Here is a 7984-nt window from a genome sequence, read left to right on the forward strand (position 1 = left end):
GGACCCTGGCCGTGGCGGGCTGCACAGGCTCCCCGGAAGGGGGGTGTGGATAGTGGCCTGTGCTCGCACACAGGCTTCTTGGTTGAGGCAGCAGCAGCCTTAGCGTCTCATGCATGTCTCTGGTGTCCACGCTTTTAGCCACGGCTCATGCCCGTCTCTGGAGTTTCTTTAAGCAGCACTCTTAATCCCCTCTCCACCAGGAAGCAAAGAGGGAAGAAAAAATCTCTTGCCTCTTTGGCAGGTCCAGACTTTTCCCTGAGCTCCTACATTTGCATCTTTATCCATGCCATGGCACTAGGTTCATCAGTACCAGATTTTTAGATTCCATATATATGCATTAGCATACAGTATTTGTTTTTCTCTTTCTGACTGACTTCACATGGTATGACAGACCACCACCTCACTTCAAATAACTCAATTTCATTTCTTTTTATGGCTGAGTAATATTCCATTGTATATATGTGACACACCTTCTTTATCCTTTCACCTGTTGATGGACACTTAGGTTGCTTCCATGTCCTGGCTACTGTAAGTAGTGCTGTAATGAACATTGTGGTACATGTCTCTTTTTGAATTATGGTTTTCTCAGGGTATATGCCCAGTAGTCGGATTGCTGGGTCTTATGGTAGTTCCATTTTTAATTTTTTTAAGGAACCTCCATACTGTTCTCCATATTGGCTGTATCAATTTACATTCCCACCAACAGTGCAAGAGGATTCCCTTTTCTCCACACCCCCTCCATCATTTACTATTTCTAGATTTTTAGATGATGGCCATACTGAGTGGTATGAGGTGATACCTCATGGTGGTTTTGATTTGCATTTCTCTAATGATTAGTGACATTGAGCATTCTTTCATGTGTTTGCTGTCAATCTGTGTATCTTCTTTGGAGAAATGTCTATTTAGGTCTTCTGCCCGTTTTTGGATTGGGATGCTTGTTTCTTTGATATTGAGCTGTGTGAGCTGCTTGTATATTTTGGAGATTAATCCTTTGTCAGTTGCTTCATTTGCAAATATTTTCTCCTATTCTGAGGGTTGTCTTTTTGTCTTGTTTATGGTTTCCTTTGCTGTGCAAAAGCTTTGAAGTTTCACTAGGTCCCACTTGTTTATTTTTGTTTTTCTTTCCATTATTCTAGGAGGTGAGTCAAAAAGGATCTTGCTGTGATTTATGTCATGAAGTGTTCTGCCTATGTTTTCCTCTAAGAGTTTTATAGTGTCTGGCCTTACATTTAGGTCTTTAATCCATTTTGAGGTTATTTTTGTGTATGGTGGTCGGAAGGGGTCTTATTTCATTCTTTTACATGTAGCTGTCCAGTTTTCCCAACACTACTTATTGAAGAGGCTGTCTTTTCTCTATTGTATATTCTTGCCTCCTTTGTCAAAGGTAAGGTGATCATAGGTGTGTGGGTTTATCTCTGGGATTTCTATCATGTTCCTCTGATCTATGTTTCTGCTTTTGTGCCAGTGCCATACTGTCCTTATTACTGTAGCTTTGTAGTGTAGTCTGAAGTCAGGGAGCCTGATTCCTCCAGATCTGTTTTCCTTTTTCAAGATTGCTTTTGCTATTCGGGCTCTTTTGTGTTTCCATACAAATTTTTAAGTTTTTTGTTCTAGTTCTGTGAAAAATGCCAGTGGTAGTTTGATAGGAATTTCATTGAATCTGTAGATTGCTTTTTGTAGTATAGTCACTTTCACAATGTTGATTCTTCCAATCCAAGAACATGGTACATCTCTCCATCTGTTTACATCGTCTTTGCTTTCTTTAATCAGTGGCTTTTTGTTTTCTGCATACAGGTCTTTTGCCTCCTTATGTAGGCCTATTCCTAGGTATTTTATTCTTCTTGTTGCAATGGTGAATGGGATTGTTCCTGAATTTCTCTTTTGGACTTTTCATCATTAGTGTATAGGAATGTAAGAGATTTCTGTGCATTAATTTTGTATCCTGCTACTTTACAAAATACAGGTAATACATTTGTAAATTTCAAATTCTACTTGTTTACTGCTGGTTTATACAACAGTGATTGAGTTTTGTATATTAACCTTGTATACTGCAATCTTGCTACAATCACTCATTAGTTGCAGGAGTTATTATTTTATGTCAGTTTTTTTACATAGACGATCATTTCGTTTGCAGAACTTTTTATTTCTTTGCTCCCAGTTTGTATACGTTTTCCACTTTATATGTATTCCTGCATTAGCTAGAACTTACAGTATGATGTTGAAAAACAGTGGTGGAAGGGTATATTGGTGCCTATTCTTGATTTTAGTGGGAATGCTTCTAGTATCTCACAATTAAGCATGATTATTTTTAACATCTTCATTGGAGTATAATTGCTTTACAATGGTGTGTTAGCTCTGCTTTATAATAAAGCAAATCAGTTATACATATACATATATCCCCATATCTCCTCCCTCTTGCATCTCCCTCCCACCCTCCCTATCCCATCTCTCTAGGTGGTCACAAAGCACCAAGCTGATCACACTGTGCTATGCGGCTGCTTCCCACTAGCTATCTATTTTACATTTGGTAGTATATATAAGTCCATGCCACTCTCTCACTTCGTCCCAGCTTATGCTTCTCCCTCCCCATGTCCTCAAGACCATTCTCTACCTTTGCGTCTTTATTCCTGTCCTGCCCCCAGGTTCTTCAGAACCATTTTTCTTTTTTTTAGATTCCATATGTATGTGTTAGTATATAGTATTTGTTTTTCTCTTTCTGACTTACTTCACTCTGTATGACAGCCTCTAGGTCCATCCACCTCACTGCAAATACCTCAATTTCCTTTCCTTTTACAGCTGAGTAAAATTCCATTGTATACATGTGCCACATCTTCTTTATCCATTCATCTGTTGCTGGACACTTAGGTTGCTTCCATGTCCTGGTTATTGTAAATAGACCTGCAATGAACATTGTGGTACATGACTCTTTTTGAATTATGGTTTTCTCAGTGTATATGCCCAGTAGTGGGATTGCTGGGTCATAAAGTAGTTCTATTTTTAGTTTTTTAAGGAACCTCCATACTGTTCTCCATAGTGGCTGTATCAATTTACATTCCCACCAACAGTACAAGAGGCTTCCCTTTTCTTCACACCCTCTCAAGCATTTATTGTTTGTAGATTTTTTGTTGATGGCCATTCTGACTGGTGTGAGGTGATACCTCATTGTAGTTTTGATTTGCATTTCTCTAATGATTAATGATGCTGAGCATCCTTTCATGTGTTTGTTGGCAATTTTTATATCTTCTTTGGAGAAATGTCTATTTAGGTCTTCTGTCCAGTTTTGGATTGAGATTTATGTTTTTTTGATATTTAGCTGCATGAGTTGCTTGCAAATCTTGGAGATTAACCCTTTGTCAGTTGCTTCATTTGCAAATATTTTCTCCCATTATGAGGGTTGTCTTTTTTCTAAGTATGATGTTAACTGTAGTGTTTTGTATATATTTTTTACCAATTTGAGGATGTTCCCCTCTATTTCTAGTTTGCTGGGAGTTTTTTTTTTTTTTTCATGAATGTGTGTTGAATTTTTTCAAATGTTTTTTCTGTACCTATTTATATGATCATGTGATTTTCCTCCTTTAGTCTGTTGATGTAATGAATTACAGTAATAGATTTTCCAAAACTGAACCAGCCTTGCATACCTGCAGTGAATCTCACTTGGTAATGGTTTATTAGAATTTTTATATACATTGTTGGATTCAATTTGCTAATATTTTGTTGAAGGTTTTTTTTTTTTTTTTGCCATACGCAGGCCTCTCACTGCTGTGGCTTCTCCCATTGTGGAGCACAGGCTCCGGACGCGCAGGCTCAGCGGCCATGGCTCATGCGCCCATCCACTCCACACCACGTGGGATCTTCCCGGACCGGGGTACGAACCCGAGTACCCCGCATCAGCAGGCGGATTCTTAACCACCACGCCACCAGGGAAGCCCCTGTTGAAGGTTTTTGCATCTATGTTCATTAGAGATATTGGTGTGTAGTTTTCTTTTCTTGTTATCTATTTGTTTGGTGTTGGTTTTGAGGTAATGTTAGTCACATAGAATGAGTTAGGCAGTGTTGCCTTTGCATTTGTCTTTGGAAGAAATTATAGAGAATTGGTGTAATTTCTTCCTTAAATGTTTGGTAGATTTCATCAGTGAACTAATCTGGGCCTGGTGCCTTCTTTTTTGGAAGGTTATTAATTATTCATTCAATTTATTTAATAGATATATGCCTATTCAGATTATCTATTTCTTCTTGTGTGAGTTTTGGCAGATTGTGTCTTTCAAGAAATTGGTCCATTTATTCTAGGTTATCATATTTGTGGGCATAGAGTTTATTCATAATATTCCTTTACTATCCTTTAACATACATGTGATCTATAGTTATGTTCCCTCATTCACTTTTGATATTAGTAATCTGTGTTCTCTCTCTTTTTATCTTTGTCAGCCTAGTTGGAGGCTTATTGATTTTATTGATCTTTTCAAAGAACCAGCTTTTTGTTTCATTGATTTTCTTTATTGTTTTCCTCTTTTCAATTTCCTTGATTTCTGCTCTAACATTTATCATTTCTTTTCTTCTGCTTACTTTGTCTGTATTAACTTTATTGAGGAATAACTGACAAATATAATTGCATATATTTAAAGTGTACAATGTATATGTATAACTGAATCACTTTTCTGTACACCTGAAACTAACACAATATTGTTAGTCAAACATAGTCCAATATAAAATTAAAAAAATGTACAATGTGATGATTTGATATACATATACATTGTAGAGTGATTACCAAGATCAAGATAATTACAGATCTATCACTGCACACAGTTAACATAGTTAACTTTAGTGTGTGTCTGTATGGTGAGAATGCTTAATATCATCAGCTTTCAAGTATATATTACTGTATTATTATTATTATTATTATTTGTTTGTTTTTGCAGTACGCGGGCCTCTCACTGTTGTGGCCTCTCCCATTGCGGAGCACAGGCTCCGGATGCGCAGGCTCAGCGGCCATGGCTCACGGGCCCAGCTGCTCCACGGCATGTGGGATCTTCCCGGACCGGGGCACGAACCCATGTCCCCTGCATCGGCAGGCAGACTCTCAACCACTGCACCACCAGGGAAACCCCTATTACTGTATTATTAACTTTAGTCACATGCTCTACATTAGCTCCCCAGAACTTACTCTTATTCCAACTGATGATTTTTACCCTTTGACCTACAAAATTCAATTTTCCACTCACCCCAGGCCCTGGCAACCACCATTCTTTTATGTGTTTCTGTGAAATTGGCTTTTTTTTCTTTTAGATTTCACACCTAAGTGGTACCATATACTATTAGTCTTTCTCTGTTTGGCTTATTTCAGTTAGCATAAAACCCACAAGATTCATCTATGTTGTGGCAAATAGCAGGATTTCCTTCATTTTTATGGCTGAATATTATTCCACTGTGTATGAATACCACATATTTCTTTATCCATTTTCCATCAGTGGACAGTTAGGATGTATCAGTATCTTGGTTATTGTGAATAATGCTGTGATGAACATGGTGTACAGATATCTCTTTGAGATCGTGATTCTATTTTCTTTGCATATAAACCCAGAAGTGGAATTGCTGAATCATATAGTAGTTCTATTTTTAATATTTTGAGGACCTGCCATACTGTTTCCCATAATGGCTGTACCACCAACAGTACACAAGAATCCCTTCTTCTCCCTGTCCATGCCAACACTTATCTCTTGCCATTTTGATAATAGCCACCCTAACAGGTATGAGGTGTTATCTCATTGTGGTTTTTATTTGCATTTCCTTGATGATTAGTGATGTTGAATACCTTTTCATGTATCTGTTGGCCATATGTATGGCCATTTGTATGTCTTCTTTGGAAAAATAGCTCTTTAATTCCTCTGCCCATTTTTAAATCAGATAGTTTGTATTACTTTCCTATTGAGTTGTATGAGTTCTTTATATGTTTTGAACATCATCCCTTAACCAATATATGGTTTGCAAACATTTTTTTGCATTCTGTAGGTTGCCTTTTCATTTTCTTGATTGTTTCTTTCCCTGTAGAGAAGATTTTTAATTTGATGTGTTAGTTCCACATGATTTTTGCTTTGGTTGTTTGTGCTTTTGTTGTCATATCTAATAAGTAATTGCCAAACTTAATGTCAAGGAGATTTTTCCTTTATTTTTTCTAGGAGTTTTATGGTTTCAGTTCTTACATTTAAGTATTTAATCCATTTTGAATTAAATTTTGTGAGTGGTGTAAAATAGGGGCCAATTGCATTCTTTTGCATGTAAATATCCAGTTTTCCCATCACTATTTATTGAAGAAACTATTCATTCTTCATGAGTATTATTGGCTCCTTTGTCAAGTATGGTTTTTTAAATTAAATTAAATTTTTATTTTATATTAGAGTATACTTGATTTACAATGTTGTGTTAGTTTCAGGTGTACAGTGAAGTGATTCACTTGTACATATACATATATCCATTGTTTTTCAGATTCTTTTCCCATATACAGAATATTACAGAATATTGAGTAGACTTCCCTGTACTATACAGTGGGTCCTTGTTGATTATCTATTTTATATATAATAGTGTGTATATGTTAATCCCAACCTCCTAACTTATCCCTTCCCGCCAAATGTTGACTCTATATTCATGGCTTTATATCTGGGATCTCAGTTCTTTTCCATTGGTCTCTATAGCTATTTTTGTGCAAGTATTATACAGTTTTGATTAATGTAGCTTTATAACATAGTTTGAAATCATGAAGTGTGATGCCTCCAGTTTTGTTCTTCTTTCTCAGCATTGCTTTGTCTGTTTGAGGTCTTCTGTGATTAAATACATATTTTATCTTTGTTTTTTCTATTTCTGGGAAAAATGCCATTGGAATTTTCATAGGGATTGTGTTGGAAATGTAGATGGCTGTGGATAGTGTGGACATTATAAGAATATTAATTTTCATTCTATGAACACAAATTATATTTCCATTTATTTGTGTCTTCTTTAATTTCTTTCATCAATGTCATAGTTTCTATTGTACAGATTTTTCACTGCCTTGAATAAATTTATTCCTGAACATTTTATTGTTTTTAACACTATTGAAAATGGGATTTTTTTCTTTACTTCTCTTTCAGATAGTTTGTTTTTAGTGTATAGAAGTATGCCTATGTTTTGTGTGCTGATTTTGTATCCTGCAACTTTACTGAATTCAGTCATTAGTTCTAACAGTTTTTTTGGTGGCTTCTTTATTATTGCCTATAAGTAAGGTACATTTTACATATACAAGATTATGTCTTCTGTAAACAGAAACAATTTTACTTCCTCTTTTTCTATTTGGATGCCTTTTAATTCTCTTTCTTGCTTTATTGTTCTGGCTCTGAATTCCAGTACTTTCCTGCATAGGTGTGGTGAGAGTGGGTACCATCTGATCTTAAAGAAAAAGCTTTTGATCTTTCACCTTTGAGTATGATGTCAACTGTGAGCTTGTTATATATGGTCTTTATTATGTTGAGGTAGATTCATTCCACGCCCAATATGTTGAGAGTTTTTAATAATGGAGGATGTATTTTGTCAAATGCTTTTTCTGTACCTATTGAGATGATTATATGGTTTTTATCCTTCATTTTGTTTATGTGGTGTATTGCACTTGTTGATTTGTGTATGTTGAACCACCCTTGCATCCCAGGGATAAATCCCACTTGATCATGTGCATGATCTTTTAGTGTAATGTTGAATTCTATTTGTGATTATTTTGTTGAGAATTTTTGCATCTATATTCATCAGGGATTATAGCCTATAATTTTCTTTTAGTGTCCTTATCTGGCTTTGGTATCAGATGATGCTGGCCTTATAAAATGAGTTAGGAAGTGTTCCCTCCTCTTCATTTTCTTCTCAACAGCTTGAAAAGGGTTAATATAATTCTTCTTTAAATGTTGGGAAGAATTCAGCAGTGAAACCATCTGGTTATAGGCTTTTCTTTGTTGGGATGCTTTTGTTTACT

This window comes from Lipotes vexillifer, unplaced genomic scaffold (genome assembly GCF_000442215.2).
Source record: "Lipotes vexillifer unplaced genomic scaffold, Lipotes_vexillifer_v1.1 scaffold1354, whole genome shotgun sequence".
Classification (NCBI taxonomy): domain Eukaryota; kingdom Metazoa; phylum Chordata; class Mammalia; order Artiodactyla; family Lipotidae; genus Lipotes; species Lipotes vexillifer.